Genomic DNA, 26,081 nt, shown 5'->3' with positions numbered 1-26,081 from the left:
GAAGCCTTTCTTTTCCTCAGTCAGCCTGCACTTTTGCCCAGCTACACTTCTGCAGCGGAAGGCTTTGTAAGATTTTTCCTGATTCTTCCACTAACTCTCAGTAATTGGAAAGAAAAGCTACCTGTTATTATCTTCATATCAAATGGAATTTCTCCTGATGTTGAAAAAGGACTGAAAGACTTGAGCACAAAATATATTTATTTGTTCTTTTAAAAAAGGATAAATTGCCCAAGACACTTTTATGAGACTAAGCTATTACAATATCTATGGAGATAATCAAGCCAAAAAGATATCTGCTGTGGAAAAAAAGAAAGACTTCCCCCATCCATTTTTTATTTCAATGTTGCCCATATTAATGTATTAGTAGTATTTATCCACTCATTTGCAATGACTCTGGCTGCACAAGACCAATTTCTAAAAGCGCCCATACAGATCTTGAGCTATACATAAGCAGCCACTAGAAATCCTCTTAAAATACACTGGGCTTTGTGGTTTTTAGACAAAGCAGGTGTATGAATTTGCTAACTACTTCCCTCCCCTCTTCTTACAGAAATCCAAACTGGCAGTCCCATGGTGACAAAGGATTTATCAGGAACTATGGAATTTATTCAAGTGACAAATTGTTTGTTAGAAACACCACTCTTCGCCTTTCCTCTAACTGAAAAATATTGTCAGTTTGTCTGCATTTCTGAAATGGCTAAAAGCATGAAGCAGCCAGACAATAATCAGCTCTGTGTGTCTCCCTGAACAAGCACAGCCCCTAGAATGTCTGGTTAAAACCAGTGTTTCTGCACATGGAAATCCTGCCTGTCTTAAGCCCTATGTTTTTATCTGATCTTGTCCAAAATAGCACCTGGACCTCAAAAGCCAAACAAGAGGCAGAGGAGGAGATCAAAGCCAACATGTCTGCATTGTGCATGGCTGCTTGGACATCAGTGGGAAGAACAATTGGGTTATCACCCATATGCCAGCATCCTTAGTCTTATCTGATTTGCCCGGGTTTTATCAGTACTAAAGAAGCTGTTTTGGTGCCTGACAATGGAGCATGATAAAGAAAAAACTTTGCTAGCTGTGCAATATATATCACCGATGGAGATTCTCCATCATATAGGTAGGTCATAGTTATCCTAAAGATTTTTTTCCCAGAAAGTCCAGTTGCCTTTGAAAAAGGACTTTTGGGACAATCTATATCAGGGCTGTCAAACTCACAGCCTGCGGGCCGGATGAATCACACGCTCACCATGCCCACGCCCACTTTAGTGAATGGGGGAAGTCCCAATACATCACATGACACCACCTTGATGCCAGGAGTTTGACACCCCTAATCTATATTATCATTCCCTCAGTATTTTGGGGAGGAGAAAAATATTTAGGGGGGGAAGCAGATCTTTCCATAGCTTCAGTTATATGCTGCAGGCAGGCCCTTGTATCTTTCTCCTGAGATTTAAAAAGAAAGCAATATTGATGTTTAAAGTGCATCTATTTGTAAGGTTTTGTTTTATACCTGGCTAATGGCAGGTATAAAGAGAGACTTGGATCAGAACAACAGACAGAAATGCAACACCAAAGCAGCCCACATCTATGTTCATTATTCTTTCATGAACATTTGGATCTTTGGCAACTTAATTCAGTGAGGGGGAAAAAGGACTGGAGGAATCGAACAATTTAAGGCTGGGTTGCCAAAAGCACTCCTGCCTTATTCTTTTTTTACTGACAACTTCCATTCTCTTTGGTGGAAGAATAGTTCTTTGTGAAGGTTTCTGGAGGAGAAGAGAATTTGAATGAAAAGCTCACATGTGAGGGTTGACTTAGTTCTGAGACAGCCAATAGATGTAGATCAAAGTCTTCTCTTCAATTGTATCCTTATTTTTCCAGTGTGTCTTTTGCTACACAAACTGTCTGTAAAGCCGATAAATAGAAAAATCAGGAAGAATTCTTTGTATTTTTCCCACTCCTTGGAAAGAGTTGACAGCTGGGGCACAGAGGTGGGATGCTGCTGGTTTAGCTATCGATTCACACCTAAAGCACTTGTGCACAGCGCTGAAAATTGAGCATTTAGAAGCTCAGCTGCTTACCTTCCAAGTCAGCAACAGTAAGCAGGACAGTGAGGAGGTGCAATCAGCTGTGCTGCGCAATTGAGATGAGCAGGAAATAAAAGACAGGATAGAGCAGGGGGCAGGTGGGCAGGGCCATCTGATCGTCAGAGCTACCAGTTCACCTGAACTGGTCCGAACCGGCTGAGTACTACCTCTGGCTGGTGGAGTTTGTTGTAGGGTGGTGGGAAGTTGAGTAATTAAAAATAAAGTAGAAGTAGTCACTCATGGCTTTCCCAACCATAAAAAGTAAGTTTTTTTTAAAAAAAAACTCATTAAGAGAAGTTTGGGAGAGGATCTCAAGCAATCTGCAACTGAAGTAGAAAATTAGACTCCTTTTTTTAAGGCAATAAAACTTTTCAGACATTACAATGGACTGCTTTTAAAAACACACACACAAGAAGAGATATAATGTATAAATAGGAAGTAATGAGATCTACTGATAAAAATGCTATCTGAGAAGATAGTCTTTCTGTACAATAACTGAATACTGTCCTCGGAAGGTGTTTTAGGTCACACACACATCACTTGTGTTAACCATGATAACTAGAATCTTTTAGATAGTTAACAAAACCATCTAAAAAACGTGGATCTTCAGGAAAACTCTCTTGGACTGGCTAATGTAAAGTTCTGGTTAAAGATTGCCTGACCATTTGCACTAGCCCGTCTGTTGTTTTTATGCTAAAGGCTTAGGACTCTATTGACTTTGTAATTAAACTATTTTAACTTCAGGATTTTGTAATCACCATATTTAAACCATCTGTTATATTCAAGGTGTGCCTTTCTCCTTTCAAAGAATGTTTTTTTTTTTTTTAAGAAAGAAGCCTTATAGGACATTTTAACCTGCAGTTCTGGATAATTGGATAATGCAGAGTATCTCTTCTTTGGAATATAGATAGTCCTCGACTTACAACAGTTCACTTAGTGATCATTCAGTTACAACAGCACTGAAAAAAGTGACGTATGACCATTTCTCACACTTACAACCTTTGTAGCATCCCAAAGATGATGTGATGCTTGGCAATTGGTTCATACTTATGACCATCGCTGTGTCCAAAGGTCCTGTGATCACTTTTTGCAATTTTCTGATAAGCAAAATCAATGGAGCAGCTGGGTTCACTTAAGAACTGTGTCACTACCTTAACAACTGTAGTGATTCACTTAACAACTGTGGCAACAAAGGTTGTAAAATGGAGCAAAATCCACTTAACAAATATCTCACTTAACAACAGAAATTTTGGGCTCAATTGTGGTCGTAAGGACTACCTGTAAAGGAATAATGAGGAGTTATTCCTAATTAGGACAAATAAGTAGCCCCCATGTGCAACAGGCCTCCTTCAAATTATGATTGAAATTATCAGATGGATTGGCACATGCCATTTAGGCAGAGGTGGGCATCATATAATGTAACAACCAGTTTGCCCAGAACTGAAAATGTGAGCATGCGTGCCTTCCACGCATGCGCATGGCAACAAAAACACGGCCATTAAAAAGGATGGGATAGCTCCGGGGCGGGTGAGCAGACCCAGCTGCTGCTCGGAACTACCGGTTCGCCTGAACCGATCCGAACCGACAGCAGCCCACCTTGGTTTTTAGGATAGAAAAACTAATCAAGAATATAATCTAAAGAATTATTTGGGTTTGCCTGTATAATCCTTTTTAGAGTATTTTAGCCCAACAAAATGGACAGAATTAAACAAAAAAGTATATTTGATTCTTTTTAATGCAAGGCTTGATTCAAGCTCAAATTATAATTCTGTAGGCTAAGTGAAACTTACCATATTTTTTTAGAGTACAAGATGCACCTTCCCCCCCCCCCCCAAAAAAAGAGAGCGAAAATCTGGGTGCATCTTATACACTGAATACAGCATTTTTGGCCTCCCGAAACCCTGCCTCCTTCACAAAAATGGATGTGCAGAGGAGGCCTGCAAAGTGCTCCTGGGGGCTGGGGAGGGCAAAAATGAGTGAAAAATGGGCCAATTTTTTGCTCATTCTGCCCCAGCCCCCAGGAGCACTTTGCAGGCCTCTCAAACTCTCTGCATGCCCTGTTTTTCACAAAAACTGAGGCGTGCAGAGGGCTTGGGAGGTCTGCAGAGTGCAAAACTTTTATTTTTAAAAAAAATCATCTTCAAAATCTTGGTGTGTCTTATTCTCGGGAAAATATGGAATTTATATAAGCTGGGCAGCTATAAATTAATATCTCCTTAGATTGGTTCATTCAGGAGTTGGCAGCTCATAAAACCTGGATCAGATCATATAGGACTCCTGGAAGATCTTGGGAACAATCTTGAGAATCTATGTCTATGATACTGAAGTTTCTTTCTGACTTTGGCCAACTAAATTTTCCCTGCTAAGTGTTCCTCTTTGTATTTAACATTAAATACTTAATAAAAATTCTTTCAGATGCCCACACACTACCTTGAATACTTTAACATTTCCAGCAAAGTACAATCTGGCCACACTGAAGTGTGAGTCACACTGCAGAAGTAATGTATGAGTGCTGGAGACTGCACTTCTAAAAGCAGGAGGAGGCAACTGAATATTATTAGTACAACATTAGGTTTCATTTAGTTTAATATCCATGAAAGTGCAATACTAGTATGATTATTTTCTCTTTATTAATAGTTCTACCCTCCTGTCACATTTAAAAACTATAATTCAGTGGCAACTTTTCAGTGAATTCTGGGAATCATATTGAAATCATGGGAAGTAATAGGTGTCATGGAAAGACAGGTTGTGGTTATTTGCATTTGATCATGACAAAGACGTATCTTTGACATCCCCAAGGCAAACAAATAATTTTTACTTTTCAGGGAAAAACAACTAGGATCAGGGGGAAAGGGAGGTCATTGAACTTCTGCATAAATTCTGGAAAATCACTGAAGAAATTGGTGATTTATTGTCACATTTCTGTAGAGTTTGGGGAATGCAAAATGGGTACTCAGGCTGTATGTGATTTATGGAATGGCAATTTACATAACATTAGAAAATTATACTAGAGTACAATATGTCTTGATGGAGTACTGTCGTTGTAAGCCAACATTTACAACTTGAAAGTAAACCATGACCCGCTGACATTTTTAAACTATTAAAATTGTCTAAATGCAGTGAGACATGATAGTAAAGAGTCCATAACTTTATTTTAAAAGCCTCAGCTTTACAAAGTTTTCCACTAATGCTGGCAACAAAAATATTGAAGCCTGCAATAAAGCATTATTTTCACAAATGCCCTTTCTTATAGCCAATATGCAAGAGTGGATCTGTTTTTAAATTAAACATGTTGGGCTCTTTAATGTTTCCTTTCCTCTCCAAATGTCTTTGTTGAGAAGATTGAGAAGAGCTGCTGGGGGAAATGTACTAGCAACAGTAGGATGTGGAGAATTGCTTGGAGGACGTTAAGCAGATGTCAATTGGGCCATTATCACTCTCCCTGTCTCTCTCTTTTTTAAAAACAGAGATATTGCCAGCTGTCCTGTGAACTTTTACATTAGTGCTTTAAATCACCACAGAGTAGAAGAATTAGTTTTCTATTTAATCTTTATTATCACCTAAGATAAAAATTCTTCACTGATGACAAAAAGAGCCAGGTATGAAAATGTTCTTTCTAAGCCTAATAATACTGCTCTGAAGCTAGTTTGTGATGATGTTCTACTGGCTAAGGTTCCTTAAAGGAATTAAAACAATACAGCTTACTCCAAATTGATTCTTTCCATGCTAGCTATTGCCTTTTCTGGGGCAATTAATGTAATGAGGTGTCCTGCCACCTGAAACTTGGCTCAAGAAGCCACTCTCTTTTCTATTTCCTAGCTAGTCTTCTGAACAAAATTGTTCTTTGGTCCTTACATCAGCTTTAGGGGGAGGAGGAGAGCTAGTGGGCAATAAACATTATGGGGCATAGGTAGGAAAAAGGGAGGAGGAGGTGACAGCTTGATATACACATGAGATGCAAGAAACCAGCCTGTGGCACCCTAACAAGAGCCGAGGTGGCACAGTTGTTAGGGTGCAGTACTGCAGGCCACTTCAGCTGACTGTTATCTGCAGTTCAGCGGTTCAAATCTCACCGGCTCAAGGTTGGCTCAGCCTTCCATCCTTCCGAGGTGGGTGAAATGAGGACCCAGACTGTGGGGGCAATGTGCTGGCTCTGTAAACTGCTTAGAGAGGGCTGAAAGCCCTATGAAGTGGTATATAAGTCTAACTGCTATTGTTATTCAAGGTCATGAAGCCTGAGAATGGAAGCTTGAGACATTTGAGAGTGGATTGCTCCAAACATCCAGAAGTTCTCAAAATAACCATACCGCTCACCATTGGCTGAAGATAAGCTGGTCAAGGGGAGAGAGCTGGCACAAAGAGGGAAAGTTTGTAATCTTTTGCATGGGAACCTTAGTTCTAGTCTGCCTTTACTGCAGCAAGCAAGTACTTGTTTGCCGCAGTAAAGTGAAATAACCTATCATTTCAACTAAATGGAGTTGAGGGTCTTTCTTTTCTAGGAAACAGGTCTGACAGTGAGGCATCCGAGGGTTATTATTACATACTGTAGAATTGTACCATAGAATGGAAAGGATAGAAGAAACCATGGAGATGATCTAATAAATGATCTAATTTCATCCCTTATCCAGTACAGGAATCCTAGAACAGCATCCATGACAGACAGCCATCCAGCCTCTATTTAATCACCAGCAGCAAAGTCTATTACCTCCCAAAAAAGCTATTCCATAGTTGATTACCTCTTCCTATTAGGGATCTTTTATCTCTTTATGTCCAACTGAAACCTGGATCCTTACTCATTGTTCCTTGTCTTGTTTTCTGGAAGAACTTGAAATAAATCTGTCTTATCTTCTACATGCTAATTTGGTTTACTGTAGCTACGGCGTGAAGTTAGAAACTGGGAAATCATGAGTATAGTCTCGCCTTAGGCACAAAGCCAGCTGGGTGATCTTGGATCACTCGGTATAAGCCCTGAGAGGCAGGCAATGGAAAACCATTCCTAAAATCTTCCCAAGAAAATTGCAGGGACTAGTCCAGGCACTCTCCAGGTGTCAAGAATGAAATGAAGGCATAAAAAAAACCCTTCTGCATGATTTTATGTGACTTTAGAAACTTGAAGAGAACTACTATATCTCTTCTGTTGATCCAATTAAAAATTGCTTTTGCTTTTCTAAAAAAAATGTAGTTGCAACATAATGCTGACACATATTCAGTCAACGATTTACCAAGACCCCCAGTATGGCCCCTCTATCTGTTTTTATTTTATTTTTTTCCTGACCAGATGTGATGGTGATGATGATCCATTCCATCATGTCCATCTCTTGGAGAGTTTATGGCAAGTTTCTCTGCATCTTCTGACTTTGCACTAATTCTTAGGTTTATCCGTATTGAGGTTATTTTTCTGGTTCCTGTCCATAGTTCCAGTTTATCTATTGTACATTTTTTTAAAGCTTAATTGTCACTTTTAAAATTTTTACTATCTCATAATTTAATAGAAGAGAATACATATGGTCCAGGGTTCAAATGTGAAGTCCTTGGTGCCCTTTAAGCTTGCTTGCATGCATGCAGATGTTTCATTATCCAGCTAGGTAACATCATCAACATGAGTCATATACAACACACAGCATAATGACTGTAACACCCATGTGGGAAACCAGCAGAGTCCATGAACTAGCAATCAAAAGATATGATGAAAACTCCTAAATTTCAAATGGACTTGGACATGGACGGACTCAACTGTAGTTTCAACTGAGACATTGTGAGCATTCTAGGCTAAATCCAAAAACCCTTGGGAATTCCTGGAAGTTTGGCAAATTCAGACAAATCAGTCATCAGTAGACATCATATTAAAATGGTACAGGGGTGTCAAACTGGCAGCCCAGGGGCCGAATGGATCATGCACAGGTATGAAGTATGTTTTATGCTCACAGTAATTAAAAGACAATAATTTATAATTAAAAATTGTTGTATAAAGAAAAGATGAATAGTTATACAAATATCTTATAAACGTTCAGGTGAAATCAGTGGAATGTTCAAAAGGAAACTTTTAGAGATCATCTTGAGTTTGGTAGAAACTCATTTGTTTTTGCTTGTGAACCATTATGGTATTTCATGCCTGAACACATGTGCTATAGTGGTTAGAATGCATACCACAGCTACTTCTGTTGACTGCCTACTGCCTGCAATTTGGCAGTTCGAATCTCACCAGGTTCAAGCTTGACTCATCCTTCCATCCTTCCGAGGTCAGTAAAAATGAGGTCCCAGATTGTTGGGGGCCAATATGTTGACTCTGTAAACAGCTTAGCGCCATGAAATGGTATAAAAGTCTAAGTGCTATTGCTATTGTTATAAGATTATTCACTTGTCCGAGGAAGTAGATTTTTTTCTTAGGGATTAATGAATCTATGGGTGAGTTTTACCTCTAACAGCACTCTATCATTCTTTGACTTATAAATGTTATGATGCCATCCATTATTTTCTTTTCAAGTCCAAGTTAGTAATGACCACAAAAGTACATTACATTCACATTTTAATGATAATTGATCTAAGTCCCCAAATATAGCATTTCCTGAAATTCAACTCTCCTTCAGCTTTCACATACCTTTCAATGTTGCACTGTTTACCGATTGGTAAAATATTTATTAAGAGTTAAGGAAAAGTGGGCTGAGACTGATTGAGAGAGAACTATTTATGTATTTCAGTGAAAAACTATAAATATTCTCCCAAACAAGAAAACTAAGTTTCAAAGTTCAAAGTTTAATGAATTTATATGCCACCCAATCCCGAAGGACTCCGGGTGGCTTACATAAAAATAACTCTAAAAAGAATACTAAAAAATTAAAATAGAGAGGGAAAGCAGGTTAAAAAACACATCATGCACTCAATCTTAGTGGGGCTGGACCTCATTCATGAGGTCAACAGCCCCAGGCCTGCCAGAATAGCCAGGTCTTAGTAGACTTTCAGAGGGCTGAGCAAGTGGGGTGGGTCCGGATCTCTGGGGGTAGATCGTTCCATAGGGCCGGGGCAGCTACAGAGAAGGCCCTCTGAGCTGACTGAGCTAACTATTAAGTTAGCTCAGTTTTTCTCAGCAAATTTAAGATGTGTGGACTTCAACTCCCAAAATTCTGGCATGCCAGCTAGGGAATTGTGGGACTTGAAATCTACACATCTTAAAGATGCTAAAGTTGAGAAATACTGAACTAAATCATATTAGATAGATAGATAGATAGATAGATAGATAGATAGATAGATAGATAGATAGATAGATAGATAGATAGATAGATAGAGATGTAGATGTAGATGTAGATGTAGATGTAGATGTAGATATAGATATAGATATAGATATAGATATAGATATAGATATAGATATAGATATAGATATAGATATAGATATAGATATAGCTGTGTTTGTGTGTGTGTGTGTGTGTGTGTGTGTGTGTGTGTGTATGTATGTATGTATGTATGTATGTATGTATGTATGTTAGTTCTGGGGATCCCCAATCCGACTTAAGATATCTATCTATATCTATCTATCTATATCTATCTATCTATCTATCTATCTATCTATTGATCGATCGATCGATCGATCGATATATATATATATATCCATATTTACTGAAAAATTAAAACTAAGAAATTTTAAAATATTTATTTCGTTGACCTCCTCCCTCCCACAAATGGTCTTGTCCAGGTGTCCCCAGATCATACTTCAAAAACCACTACTCTAAAATACAGATGCTCCTTTTTTAGGAATTAGAAGTCATAGGCTAGTTTAGTGATGAAGCTAGTAAAGCAATGCCTTGAGCACCCTCTAGTGACCAGAGGCAAACCACCCATCTGCCTGGAAATTCTTGGATTGTTGTTTCTCTCAACAAAAGAACATCAAAGAAGAAGACATATTGCTTGTTGCTTTCACAGACTGAATCGGGAAGTCAAAAGCAGCAGAAGCAGGACTCTGCATACTTGTAATAGGACTCAGAGAAAGCATTTGAATGCTCGCCTATGGTTGCATTTGTGTGTCTCTCTAAGCCAGGGGTGTCAAACTCGATTTCATTGAGGGGCGCATCAGGGTTGTGTTTGACGTCAGGGGACAGGGTGGGCATGGCTATGATGGGCATGGCCAGCTTGACATCACTTATGTCAAGGGCATTTGTGGTGGCCCGAGTGCTCTGGCAGCGAAAATGAGCTCCCAAGCTCCATTTTCAGCCACAAAGACCTCTTGTCACCCTCTGCCAGTGGGACCCCCACAAGCTCTGTTTTTTCTGGCAGAGGGCAGCAGGAGGCCATCACAGCCAAAATCAAAGCCTGGGAGGGTCACACATGGCCCTCCCGAGCTCCTTTTTTGGTGGCAGAGGCACTGCAGGTCAGTCCTTTGCTGTTTACAGGGCAGCCCCATGGGCCAGATCTAAGCATCCTGCAGGTTGGATCTGGAGCCCGGACCTTGAGTTTGAGACCCCTGCTGTAAGCCAAGTTTAATTTAATCATGATTATGACTAAATTACAATTGCCTGGATTTGCAGCACTTGTCAATGTATCATCATTGATACAAATATTCTGAAAGCAGTTTCTAAAAAAACACACCCCATGAACCTACTTATCATTGTTCTAACACCGATACCCAAGAGGTTCAAAACCTAGAATAGTTGTCAAAGGCACACCAAGCCACAAAGTACACAGAAGCTTAGGACAATATGCAAAGCCAAAAATCTCTTTGTGCCACAGCCCTGTCTGACTGCTTTGAACGTTTTCTGTTAAAAGGAATTACATTCGCCAAAAAGCAACATTATTCCAAAATTTCTCCCCAAAGTTCTCAAAACTCTAAACATACTATTAACTGAATCCAGATTGTTCCAACAAAATGTAGTTAGGTTGATTCTGCATACTGAATTGACTACAACAGAAATGGAGAATTATGTTATTCTGCAAAGCCTTTCACCTTTTGACTGGAAACAGGTGGTTGGTTTTATCTGGGATCCAGAGTGTAAACAACAACAGGCTTAGTTAATATTCAGATGGAAGATCAATAGAAAATGCCAACTGGCTAAACTAGGAAATTAAAAAGAAACAACTGAAAGAAGGCAATGGGATAATCACTAATGAACCATACCCCCAAATGTCTATGGAGATTCTCAGTCATCCAGGTCATGGTTGTCCCAAAGGTGCTTTTTCTGGTTTTTCTTTGAAGACGTTTTGATTCTCATCCAAGAAGGTTCTTCAGCAATGAGTGGATGGTGGAGAATGGAAGGATTTATACTTCTTGCAGACAGCTGGTCATTTGCATTCTTTTAGCGAGTATTTAAGGTCACCTGGAGATTTATCTGGGTCATGAGGATCATCTGAGCAGTGAGAAGGCAGCTGACATCTCAGTGAAGACAAGAGCCGAGGTGGCACAGTGGTTAAATGCAGCACTGCAGGCTACTTCAGCTGACTGCAGTTCTGCAGTTCGGCTGTTCAAATCTCACTGGCTCAGGGTTGACTCAGCCTTCCATCCTTCCGAGGTGGGTAAAATGAGGACCCGGATTGTTGTTGGGGGCAATATGCTGACTCTGTAAACCGCTTAGAGAGGGCTGAAAGCCCTATGAAGCTGTATATAAGTCTAACTGCTATTGCTATTGCTAGTGCAGACAAGTGGTAGCTCCGAGATGTCCCACTGATTTCTACAGGGTCGATTTCTACAGGTTTCTGAGGCTCTACAGGGCCAAAGATCACCCTGTAGGAGTGACGAAGACAGGGGGAATGCTTCGGTGGTCATGAGGAGAGTGCAGCATCCTTGTTTGACCCAAATAAATCCCCTTTAACCAGAGGATGAGAAGGTGGCCATAATGGTTGAACCAAAGCCTTGATAGCTGAAATGGAAAAGAAGAAAGAAAAGATCCTGTGACAGTGTGCTCAGTCTGGGTAAGAACTTTCTAACTTTTGCAGTGGAATTTCCCCTAAAAAACACATCTCCTTTGGAAAGCAGGACTCAACTGAGGTGAATAGCAGCGATTATGACCTGGAGCTACTGTCAGATTTGGAAAAGAAAGAAAAGAAATTGTAGACAGTAACCTTAAAGGACAGACTGTATTGGCTAGTTTAGAATTAGCAACTTAAATTGTTTTTAAATATTGGATTATACTTTTATTGTCACCTTGATTTGAAGGACTTTGGAAAACTATTGAAAAATATTTTTGGGGACATTTTATTTGCAGCAAAACAGAGAAAAAGTGTAACAGTGACACCTACTGGCTAGGGAAGACATCATAGACCTGAAAAAAGTGAAAGAAGGGAAAGTTGTTTTGACTATAGATAAACTGGAATACACTAAACAAACCTGCAAATTGATTATACTTGGTGTTTGGAGATAAAATGTGAAAACATCCAACTTTTAGAACCTTGAGGATTAAAAATATGCTGAATAGTGTAAGAGTGTGAAACAGTTTGGACCTGTTTTGAAATTAAGTGGTAGAATGATTTTGTGAAATGTTCTAATATTGGCTTTCTTGGTATGATGAATAACTGGGACATTGGAATTGTGATAGATCACTGAGTAATCTTTTTAATTCATTAAAATGAGACAAAATGGCACAGCAGGGGAAAATAAGAGTATTATTAAAAGAAATATTATTGATTCTCCCAGGTACGCAGGAAATGATGACAAAGAACCACAGGGAGATAAAGGCAGGGGTGAAATGCTACTGGTTCAGACCAGTTCACCAGAACCAGTAGTAAAAAAAATGTTACTGGTTTGGACGAAATGGTATTTCCGATGATCAGCTGTGACGCACGATTCATATTAGCTAGAATGATCACATTTTGTGCTTTCTCGTTAATCTAAATAGGATGGCACAGCAGATTCCACCCCCCCCCTCACAGTTCCACTTACATTTTTGAGACTCAGAATATTTCAAAATGTTCCTTTTTTAGTGCTGCATGGGCATGCCTTGGGCGTGCATGCGGACAAAGCACTTGCTCAGTAGCAGACTCACCTAACTGGTAGCAGACTTTGGAGGATTTCACCACTGGATAAAGGAATTGATACATGACATAGTTGTGAGGCCAGAAATCTATGAGCAAATGACACTGAATAATGAACATGAAATTCAGGAAGGAGAGGAGAAAATCTAAAGAACAGAGAAAAGGACAGGGGAGGAAAAATGACAAATGATACAAAAAGATAAAAGATAAGGAAGAGATAGTAAAAGCTTATGAAATAGTGAAGGTAAATTACACTTTAAGAGACCAAAAAACAGAAGAAGAAACACAAAAAGACACCCCTGAAATGAAGAAAGGATCATTAAAAGATGCACTGAAGGTTCAACACAGTGAAGAAGCCATAGAGACAGATGAAATACTTAGATCAAACACAAACGATATAATACAAGATCCCAAGGGAGGAGCATGGGAGATGGGCTGAGAAATCAGTAAGAATTAAGATACAAAAATGGGCAAAAGATCAGGGATAGGTGCAGCAATAAGAGTTGATCTATTAAGAATTAGTACAGAGGTTAAAACTAGAAATGGGGAAATATTAGTCTTTTAACTTGGGACCGCAGGGTGAGATCATTCGTCAGCACGGGATCAAATACCACCAATATGCGGACGATACCCAGCTGTATCTGTCCACCCCATGCCAACTAAGCAAAGCGGTAGAAGTGATGTGCCAGTGCCTGGAGGCTGTCAGGGTCTGGATGGGAGTAAACAAGCTGGCACTCAATCCCGACAAGACCGAGTGGCTATTGATGTTGCCCCCCAAGAATGGACCAGATATTCCATCTCTTAACCTGGGGGAAGAAATTCTTCACCCCTCAGAGAGGGTCCGAAACTTGGGTGTCCTCCTGGATTCTCAGCTGACATTAGAATACCACCTGTCAGCTGTGACCAGGGGGGCTTTTGCCCAGGTTCGCCTGGTGCACCAGTTGTGGCCCTACCTGGACTGGGAGGCACTTCAAATGGTCACTCATGCTCTCATCACCTCTAGGCTTGATTACTGCAATGCGCTTTACTTGGGGCTGCCCCTGAAGAGTGTTCGGAGACTACAGTTGGTCCAGAATGTGGCCGCGCTAGCGATATCACGCTAGCGATATCGCGCTAGTGATATCGCGCTAGCGATTAATGGACTTGGAGAATAATGGTTATAAATGTAATAGCTACATGAAGTTTACAATATTTGTTATTATTAATTGATTATAGCAGTGATGGGTTGCAGTCGGTACGTCCTGGTACAGGCATACCGGTGCTTGCCTGGAGCACTGGGTACCGTTCTGGTACAGTGCTCAGGAGGATCCACCTGCCCGTCCAAGCTCCTTACCTGTATTTGAGCTTTTTGGTGCTTCCACGCACGTGCACGGAGCGCACAGCGCCTGCGCAACACTCCGCCGAGCAGCTGGAACATCGCGGAGGCGTCGCAAGAGTTAAGGATGCATGAAGTGGGCTTTCATGTAGTGGACGCTGGGCCCCGTTGCAACCGTACCGATTGCAACGGGATCCGGAACCCACCACTGGATTATAGACAAAACTGAACAGAGCATAAATAATGGAAAATGTTTAATAAGGATGAATGAAGACGATGGTGAATAGATTTTTGAGAATAATAGTTAAAATTATTGTGTGTATAACATTTATTATTTGTATCTAAGAGAGATTGTATCCAGACAGTACTGCACTATTATGAACATGGAAATTTTATATATAACAAAGAAATTTTTATAATAAAAAATAACAATGTAAAGGATAATCTGAGTGGTGCAAATGGATGTGGAGCCTTTTTGAAACTGTTGAAAGGACTCTGTTGGAAATATATGCCCAAATCTTGAGCTCAACTTTAAAGACACTTTATTGTTTTAACCTCTATCATCGTTTGGAGTTATTTAAACAAGAAAAAAGAAAAAAGGAACGCCCATCACTGTGTCACAAGAGGGCAGCACTGCCTCAGTATAAAATTCATTACAACTATTGTCAAAAACAGAAGATCACCTTTCTTTTTAGCACCATGAAATTAGTTTTTTCCCTTTGAGAATGTTTGTGTGAATGAAGAACGATGCCCATGTGTTGTGCTGAACTATATGCGCTCTTATCTTCAGCTCAGTTATTATCCACACTGTAGTTACATTCAAGTTAGAGTAAGTGCAATGTGATTTATATAAGATTGCCTTTGAAAAGTGTTCAGAAATTCAAGTTGGTACAAAAAATTGATACCAAAGTAGATATAAGAGAAGTTGATAAATAGTTGTCTTGGTTTTTTTTTAATGGCACTGTTGTCTACTTCATTTTTGCTTCCAGTTAATGTTACTTACATGAGGGCTCTAATTGGGTTATTTGTTACATACGAACTCTCTTTTCCCCCGGCAATAAATACCTCTGCAAATTACTACTGTCTCCACAGATCCTGCTCTGTCCTTTCAAACATAATTCATCTGGATGAAGTATAATATCCCAATACCAATTTTCACAGTTCCCTAAACTAGTGCACAAACTTGAATAAACTCTACATTAGCTCTATTTTAGGGGGGAAACTGCTTTCCTATGTACTTGCAACATGGACTTTTACCTATTGCATTTTTTTCTTTTCTTTAAGGAAATCTGAAATAGCAGCCTCAATAGACACTAAAGTAAAACTAGAACATTTTGGTCTCTAGCCAAATATATATTAGAGTCCAGCTAAAAGAGATGTTCAGACACAAAGCAACCTATATAAATGCCAGCAATTTTAAAAATAAGGTATGGGGGGGAATAACATAAAACTTCATAAATGAGGACATGATAGAACAGAACATTACAGAACAGAACAGAATAGAATAGAATTCTTTATTGGCCAAATGTGATTGGACACACAAGGAATGTGTCTTGGTGCATATGCTCTCAGGGTACATAAAAAAAGATACATTTGTCAAGAATCATAAGGTACAATATTTAGTGATAGTCATAGGGTACAAATAAGCAATCAAATCATATTAGGAAACAATCCATATAAATCATAAGGATACAAGCAACAAAGTTACAGTCATAAGTGAGAGGAGATGGTGATAGAAACGATGAGAAAATTAATAGTAATGCAGACTTAGTAAATAGTTTGACAGTGTTGAGGGAATTATTTGTTTAGCAGAGTGATGGCATTTGGGGAAAAACTGTCCGTGTGTCTTGTTGTTCTGGTGTGCAGAATCCTATAGTGTCATTTTGAGGGTAAAAATTGAAACAATTTATGTCCAGGATGCGAGGGGTCTGTAAATATTTTCACGGCCCTCTTTTTGACTCGTGCAGCGTACTGGTCATCAATGGAAGGCAGGTTGGTAGTAATTGTTTTTTTCTGCAGTTCTAATTATCCTTTGAAGTCTGTGTCTGTCTTGTTGGGTTGCAGAACCAAACCAGACAGTTATAGAGGTGCAGATGACAGACTCAATAATTTGTCTGTGGAACAGAATCAGCAGCTCCTTGGGCAGTTTGAGCTTTCTCAGTTGGCGCAGAAAGAACATTCTTTGTTGTGCTTTTTTGATGACCTTTTTGATGTTAGGCGTCCATTTTAGGTCTTGAGATATGATAGAACCTAGAAATTTGAAATTTAATGTAGCATCCATATTCTCTGCTCTGATTTCTGAAAGACTGTAGATGGACTGTATACACTGTTGTTTTTTTAAACTTTTTTTTATTTTTTCATTTTCATAACAAATAACCACATGTATACTATGACATAACCAACATTATATTATATTGTTAAATGTTTATATCAACACACTGTTCCGAAAGGTAGACTCTATACATCTCTTCCTGTCACACTAATGAATGTCAGGACCTGGAGAGCTCCTGAAGCTAATGCATTGTACTGTATACACCATCTAACATGCAATGGTTCATGAGTTCAATTCCTGAAATCTAATGGAAAATATTTGTGGCTCTGTACATGTGAATAGCAAGAGCACTTAGACTTATAGACTACACTTCACAGTGCTTTACAGCCCTCTCTAAGCCATTTACAGAGTCAGTATATTGCCCCCAACAATCTGGGTCCTTCTTTTACCCACCTTTGAAGGATGGAAGGCTGAATCAACCTTGTGCCGGTAAGAATCAAACTCCTGGCAGTTGACAATACTACATTCTAACCATGCCAATACCGCACACCACAACACTATCCTAAAGAGGATAAAACTAGTTATGTATTGTTTCTTAGTGGTCAGCACAGATAGTCCTTAACTTATAAACACAATTTGGGATCAGAATCTCAATTGCTAAGTGATGTGGTTGTTAAGTGAACCTTCACATGACCAGATCTGATTTTTTTATTATTTTTACCACAGTCAGTTTCCCTCTATTGTTTTTTTTTTTAATCAGATATTAGCTGAGAGTATTGCACATTGTGATAACGCAATGGTTGAATATGTGAGCTGGTTGCCAAGCGCCCAAATTGTAATCACATGATGCAATGGTCATAACTTTGAGGACAGGTCATACATAATAAGTCCCTTTTTCCAAGACTGTCATAACTTTGAACTGTTGTTAAACATATGTTCGTAAATCGAGGACTACCTGTATGGATGGAAACATTGCCCTGATATAGGAATTTACAATACTTCTGGAATATTTTCTGTACAAGCAAAAAAAAAACCCACGTGATCTTTACTTATTCCCTTGACACTTAGAATACTATGACTTGATATATGGTACCAAATGGTTGGGTGTTTCAAAAGGGCTCTTCCTGTCACTCAAGAGTCAACTGAAGCATTCCTTTGAAGTGCTTTGAGGAAGATAATTGCTCCTACTTCTAAGAAGTAGAAGACAGCAGCTGCCCTGTTTTATTTTGCTTGGGAAAAATGGCTTCTGTCCATGTGCAGATCCTACTTTTCTAGAAGTGAGGCAGCCTATTAAGGCAGATTTTCTCATCCCCATGTTTCTCACTGAAGTATAATATTGAGACACAGTACAATATCTTCAAGCATGAAGCACTGTTTAAATCAGGCATGTTCAACGCGCAGCCGCTGGGGTGCATGTGGCTCTGGACAGCTAGCCATGTGACCCTATAAGATTGTAAACTTTCAATGCTACATGATTGTTTAGCAATATTTATATACATTTATATTATATGTTAGCTATATTGCATACAGTCCAAGACAATTCCTCTTTACTCAATGTGGCCCAGGCAAGCCAAAAAGAGGGACAACCACAGTCTAAATGTAGATTCCATTTTCTTCACACAGCACCATTTTTTTTATTTAATTGTAGGGCTGTACAAATCTTTGGAAAAGGACATTTTGAAACAGATAGGAATCTGTACTAAGTGCCTGTTTTGGAATCATGAAAGCAGCCACATCTTTCACAAGGCTTATGTCTCCTGGCAGCTTAAGAAGTTGTGTTCACACCATTTTTTCTACACTGTCTATGTCCCTTTGCTTGTCTAGGGAAAAAATGAAGTACAAGTAGTTGTGCAAGCATTTGTGAGGTGATAAGGAATGAAAATAGAGATGTGGTAGCTCAGTGGCTAAGATGCTGAGCTTGTTGATCAGAAAGGTCAGCAGTTTGGCAGTTCGAATCCCTAGTACCTAGTGTAAAGGAGTGAGCTCCCGTTACTTGTCCCAGCTTCTGCCAACCTAGTAGTTCGAAAGCATGTAAAAATGCAAGTAGAAAAAATAGGAACCACCCTTGATGGGAAGATAACAGCTTTCTGTGTGCCTTCGGCATTTAGTCATGCTGGTCACATGACCCCGCAGACATCTTCAGGAAGCACTGGTTCTTTGGGTTTGAAATGGAGATGAGCACTGCCCCCTAGAGTTGGGAACCACTAGCACATATGTGCAAGGGGAACCTTTACCTTTAAGGAATGAAAAGCTGCATCTCCCTTAGCTTTTAAAGAGGAGCTTAAGGGCTCCTTCATTCTAAAGATTTGCACATCCATACAAGATTGTATCACAAAATCAGGAGTTACTCTACTGCCTGCACTATAGGATGTCCAACAAGTGGTAGTTGCATTTGGTAAATAGAGTTCCTTAAACAAAAGGGCTTCTGTGTAGATTAGTTCATCTGTTTGTCTTGGTTTAGAGAGCCTTTTCAATCATCTATACTGCTCTTATTTTATTGCTACAAAATGCAGAGGTATGTGATGTTATTACACCAATACATTTGATTGGATGAATACTTCTGCTAACATGACATTATGGTTCCTAAAAGGTTAAAATCATGCAGCTGTTTAGAGTGCTAATATGAGCAGATAACAAAATTTGATATGATTTGAAAGTTTGATGTGGCCCACAGTATTTGTCCATTAAAAATGTATTTCAACCTTTCTGATTCCCCCCTTGCATTTTCTCCTCCTTGGGATCGTGCCAGTGTTTGGCAGGCCCGTTTTAGCCAGTCCATAGAGTTCATTCAGTGTTGCATTTCTCTCTTCCTTCCTCAAAGTGCTGTGACTTTCTGTTGCACATTGTTGAACAGGTAGCACAGTTCATGGTCAGGTGGTTAATATTTCAGTGACAAGTTGTGATTTGTAACATAGATGCACATTTTCTCCTACAGGCATATGGTGTGCAAGTACATTTTCTCCTTGAAGTACATAGGCTCTCTTTAATCATGGTATCATATAGGGACAGAGAGACCTTCAAATAGGGATTATTTTATTTTTCATTCAAAACACTATTTGCCTAAATACAAAACAAACCTTAAATGATATTCTTTTCCTTAAAATTGTGTCTGCAGGTTGATTCTTCTTTAGAACGACAGTTCTCATCACACAATAAGGATATTGGAACAAATCATAAGCACCAGCTTTAATCCATCAATAGCTATAATGATGAAGAATTAAAAGAATGCAAGGACATCCAAAGTTCTGCAGATTGAGAACAGTGAATTGAGATCTATTTTATTTGTTTGTTTCTTTGTTTACTTGTTTATTTTATATGCCTCTATTCAAAGCAACCCTGCATGGTTAACGCACATTTTGACATGCAGAACATGTATGGTAATCTGAGCTATATAAAAATTGTTGTATGCATTGGTTCTTGGAATATAAATTGGGGATTGCTGGTGATTTAATTTAAATCAAAATAAAACTAATGTAATTTCCTCTTGGCTTCTCCACTTCTTTATTTTCCCTCCATCTACTCTTGAGAGTGTTCGCTCTGCATGCCATTCCAGAACTGTGTGCAGTCCCTGAAAGATATGAAGTCTTTTTTCTTGAACGTGGCAAACACATACGTTCAAGAGATTCAATAGCAATAGCACTTAGATTTATATACTGCTCCATAGTCCTATAAAGCACTCTCTATGTGGTTTGCAATGTCAGCATATTGCCTCCTTTTGGGGGAAGTCTGGCTCCTCATTTTACCAATCTTGGAAGGATGGAAGGCTGAGTCAACCTCAAGCCCCGTCAGGATCAAACTCCAGACTGTGGGCAGAGGTTTGCCTGCTATACTGCATTTTAACCACTCTGCCATCAGGGCTCTTAAAGCTCTTTCATAGCCTTTGCATATGAGATGTGCAGCACAGGAAGCCAATTTCAAGCAAGAGGAGAGTTTAAGGAAAGAGAAGAATCAGGGGAAATTCTACCTGTCAGTATATGGCCCGATCTTTTGATACCTGGTTCTTTATGGTTCTTTAAACCATTGGTGTGCTCCAGAGGTGGGTTGCTCCTGGTTCGGCCCAGATGGAACAAACTGGTAGTGGCAGCAGCAGAAGGCTCCGCCCACCCACCCGGATGCTTCTGCGCATGTGCAGAAGTGTCTTGCTTGTGTGTGAGCACACGCACATGAGCACGAGTGAACCGGTAGTAAAAATAATGGAAACCAGCCACTGGTGTGCTCCATTATGCAATGCCCCAGGAACCTGGCCACTTCCTGCTCCCTCTCCAACCTTTAATTGGCCCTGCTAATAAAAACTGTGGGACCAGTTTAGATCATCTAGTTCATCTGCTTTAAAAGCATATGCTTGGGCATCCCAAAAGGGAGTGGAATACAAAGAGCTGTTAATAGCTTTTATCTTCATCCTTTCCCAGGTTACTCGTCATCACCTGCTACATCCTCCTGCTAACTTTATTTGATCATGGAACCAATTGGGTCATTTCCAATGGTCTCACCAAGGGGAGAGAGTGGGAATGAGGCATGGTCCTTTGAGCCATAGGCATGTAAGCTTGGGACAGAAACAATTTTTGACATTCCCATCCTGGAATCTTGCCCTTAGCAAACACATCTGATGATCATACATGGTCTTTTGGCAGGCTCTCTTTGTGACCAGCTGTCAGGGATGGCCTTGAGCCTGCTAAGATGGGGGCCTGCCAGATTCAACAGGACATTCAGTAGATGCCAAGCAAAACTTACCCAGGCTCAGCCTTGTCTTATTTAAATTACAGATGACACTTTGATATTTATCTCCATCTTAATATGGCTTCTTTTAAAAAGAATTAACAATTTGTTTGAGATGGGCATTTTGCATACATTAGTGGAAAACAGAAACTAAGAGAAATTAGATCTAGTCAGTGAATGGAGGAGAAATAATCCAAACAAAAACAAAAATTCAGATATATCTGGAATAGTAAAAAAAACAAAAAACCAGTCTTTATAGAGATACTATCCTTGAATACTTTTAAATTTCTCATGATATTCTGCAATGGCATTAAATGTACAGTATATTTACACAGGTAATCCTTGTCTTACAACAGTTCATTTAGTAACCATTCAAGGTTTCAACAGCACCGAAAAATGTGATTTATGACCAGCTTTCACAATTACATTCACAGTTTGGTTGCTTATTTGTACCCTATGAGTGTTGTGCCTTATGAATTGTGACAAATGTATCTCTTCTTTTATGTACACCGAGAGCATATGCATCAAAGACAAATTCCTTGTGTGGCCAATAAAGAATTCTGTTCTGTTCTCTTCTGTTCTCTTCTGTTCTCTTCTGTTCCCTTCTCTTCTCTTCTCTTCTCTTCTATTCTATTATATTCTATCACCAAGCACATGTGATCAAAATCCAGATGCTTGGCAACTGGTTCCTATTTATGACCATTCCAAGGTCACATGATTACCTTTTGTGAACTTCTGAGAAGCAAAGTCAGTGAGGAAGCCAGGTACACTTAACAACCATGTTACTAACTTATCAACTGTAGTGATTCACTTACCAACTGTGCAGTGGTGGGATTCAAATAATTTAACAACCAGTTCTCTGCCCTAATGACTAGCTGGGTAGGCATGGCTCAGTGGTCATATGACCATGTGGGCATGGCCAACTCAACATCACTCAGGTCAATGGGCGCTTTGCCTTAGCTGTGACAATGTAATAAGGGTTAACCAGAGAGGCAGTTTCTGTAAGCAGGGCAATAAAGATCAGGCTAGAAACAATACCAGAATGCTTCCTTCCTGCCTTCCTTACAGGATTAGCCCTGCAAAATGGGGGAAAAAACAAAAGGAGGTTTCTTCCAACTGGTTCTCTGAACTGCTTTGAAAGTTAACAACCGGTTGTCCCGAATAGGCGCGAACCGGCTGAATTCCACCACTGCAACTGTGGCAAGAAAGGTGGTAAAATGCGGCAAAATTCATTTAAATGTCTCACTTAACCACAAAAACTTTGGGCTCAGTTGTGGTTGTAAGTCAAGGACTGTCTGTACAGTACATGAGGTTAAAAGGTTGTGGTTAAAGTGTTGAAATGCTTCTAGGAGCATCAATTTCCTGCAATTAAAAATGGAATATGGAGTGTTATATTCAGTCAGCCTCTCCAGCCAGATGCTCTCCAGGTGTCTTGGAGCTCAACTCCTACCCTGAGGTTCTGCCCTCAGAACCTTATTTAAGGATAAAAGTGAATGGGGTTTAATGTAACCCTTTGCAAGTGATAAGCAACATGAAGTCTCTGTATTGGTTTCTATTAAACTCTGTCATTTGCCTGTTCCCCTTTAATGCCCCTTCCTTATCTATGACAAGAGGTTCTGGTAATTCTGATCCTCCTGGATATTGCTAACACTGGAATCTGTGTGCTTGATACCATACGTCCTATCTTTTCGTCATTTGTATTTTGTAGGGAAGGTGGGTTTTTTTAAAGAAAAAAAAACTACAGTATATTGAATAGCAATTGAATGTGTCATAAATCACGTCCAAAATGGAGATGGATGTTAAGATTTAGAGTGCCAAAAATGCAGACAGATTTCCCAGATATTTACCACTGATGAGAGAAATGCCAGCAATGCCTGTAGGGGGACTTCACATGCAGAATTAGTGACCTGTTGCATATTTCAGGTTAAGAACCCTACACTTGTGGAATTCCAGGACTCTGCCATTGTCAAGGCCCATAAAATGATGGACAGGGAGCTCTTTTTGCCAATGGTGATGCCTATTCTTTGCCTTTCCAAAATGTTCAGGATTTAGGGAGCAAGGAAGTAACCAACATAAGGAAATAACCAATGAAAGCAAGATGGGTTTCAATGATACTGTAAATTGTTATCAGAAGCTACAGTATATTAAACTTATCACTGGTGTAAATATAGGCCAAATCCCCTTTCCTTTTAAGCTCCACTGCACTCTTGAATCACCCTATTGAGAAATTCAAATTTTAAATTACAGTTTAAAAATTGCTTTGGTTTTTTACCTGTATATACAGGAATACTTATCCAAATAGGCATAGCAGTGCAATGTATAATTTTGTCCGGGCATGTGTATTATTTTCTTTTTAATTGTCTTTTTCTCCTTTTAACTACATAAACCACTCAGTTCATTTGGGAATTGGGAAGCCTTCCAAATCCAATGAAGGTAAATAAAATAAATATATAAAAATAAATGAATACAAGTAAATAAAAGGAAATGAAAGAATACCCTATTAGCCTTCAATAGTGTGAATTTTGCAGAATCTTTCTCTACTTCATCCACATGTGCATATACCCCCCCCCCACAAACACACTAATTACTCAAAACTTGCAGCTGAAAATAAACTTTCATCCCCTCCCCATATCAGTGCATTGCTTACATGCAAACTCTGGTCCTTTGTGGCAAAAAAACAAGAAAAAAACCCTTGGGGAAATAGAACTCTAGTCGCCAAAAGATTGTGCTTGTTGATTGTACCAGGGCATCGGCATGAAAGTTTCATGCAGTGGAATTTTGGAAATTAAATGCTAAAAGTGAGAAAAAGGTGTAGGACTTCCTAAAAGCAGGCACATATGATAGAATCCCTAGACAACAGACAAATGTCAAACATCTGCATACTGCTGAACATTTTCATAAGGAAGCTATGGTATGGAATTTCTCCCAGAAGGGGATGTATTAATTTCATAACCATCCTCAGAAGGATTTATCTTATTCCCTGACATGGGAGGACTTTGCCTGAGATATGCTAGCAAGTACTTTTCTATCTAGGATTTGGACTTCATAGTTTGACCTATAACTCTGAGGTTGTTTCTCCCATCCAAATAATAACCGGCGGCAACTGTGTTTTTTAAGATCTGCCAAAATTTGAAAGATGCTTTTGGATGGAAACTGACCAAGGAGAGATTCAACCTAGAAATAAGGAGGAATTTTCTGACAGTGAGAACAATCAACCAATGGAACAGCTTGCCTTTGGAAGTTGTGGGAGCTTCATCACTTGAGACTTTCAAGAAGAGGTTGGACTGCCATTTATCAAAAATAGTGTAGAGTCTCCTGCTTGAATGGGTGGTTGGATTAGATGACCTATAAAGTCCTTCCAACTCTGTTAATCTGTGTTTTCATCTGGCTAGTCAGATTTTAATTAAAATAAAGCAATTTATTCGCCTTGTTGCATTTTGTTCAATGTATATCAGTATTATCTATAATTTAACATTTAAAAAATAATATTGCATAGGGCTCCATGTAAATTATTTCAGTAGTTCACATAATATATTATAATATAGGGAAAGTTTAGTAAAAAGGCAGCACTTCAGCCTACCTGAAGGAATAGAAGTTGTCTAAGACAAAGAAGGTACAATTCAACCTGACCTTACAAAGTTCAGAGTTTTGAGCAACATTTCAATTCTTCAACTGAAATCCATTGGATTTTTAAAAATTAAATTGAATTGTTTCATGCAGAATATTGTTGGTGAAGTCAGTTTAAATGAATTGTTCTGTGTTCACTTACTTGGGTTGCAACCCACTTACTTGGGTTGATTCTACCAATTTCTTCTCCAACTTCAGGGATTAAAGTGAACTAGAAGGGTTTGAATGGGATGAATAGAGAGCTACATCTGAGTACAGAATCAATATACAAATGAATAAAGCTATAGGTGTGTAATTGACTAAAAAGGAGCATGAAGAATCAGTTTGATAAAAAGTAGCAGTGCCAGAGAACTAGGTAAGAGATAATAAAGGCACTTCTACAACTTGTGATTCCTGACATTTTTTCCACCTGTCTTGGAGTCCAATTCCAGGCCTGGAAGGAAAACCAGAATGCTGGGAAGACTGGCCAAGTTCCAAGAAACTGTGGGTGCAATGCATTATTCTGTTGATGTTTGTCCTAGTTAGTAGATGCAGATGTTAGAACTTTGCTTGAAGAAAGTATCACAGAACTGATGATGATCTAGAGGGAATTTGAAGAAGCTTTGTGGTTGGGGTGGATGCATGATGTAAAAGGGTGGAACTGAGGAGAAAGTCATATTGGGATAAAACTAGGAAATATATCTATTACTCTTTTGATTGTATACAAATCAGAAACCCTAATTAACTGGAACTGAGCTTTATTGGAAAAGGGGGAAAAGGTGATCAAGCAAATGAAAGTATATGAGAGCCAGAGAATTAAGGGGATCAAAACTGATCAGGAGTAGACATATCTATGTGGTATTCTCCAAGGGTGTGGAACCAAACTTTAATGGTTTTCAATGGCTACAGTATGTGTTCAATATCCCTAGAAAGCATCAGGTTGGGAAAACTGGCTTAGACTTAAGCAGTTTATAAGGTCTTGTAGCATTGGTGGCATGGTTGTGCAGTGGTTGGAATGTAGTACTGCAGGCTACTTCTGTTGACTGCTGGCTGCCAACAGTTTTGGCAGTTCAAGTCTCACCACCGCAAGATTGATTCAGCCTTCCATTTTCCCGAGGTCGGTAAAATGAAAACCCGG

Source organism: Thamnophis sirtalis, unplaced genomic scaffold (genome assembly GCF_051295495.1).
Source record: "Thamnophis sirtalis isolate CommonGarterSnake01/CBP01778 unplaced genomic scaffold, rThaSir2_p1.2 scaffold_6, whole genome shotgun sequence".
Lineage (NCBI taxonomy): Eukaryota > Metazoa > Chordata > Lepidosauria > Squamata > Natricidae > Thamnophis > Thamnophis sirtalis.
The sequence above is the reverse complement of the archived record's forward strand: the minus strand, read 5'-3'. Positions refer to the sequence as shown.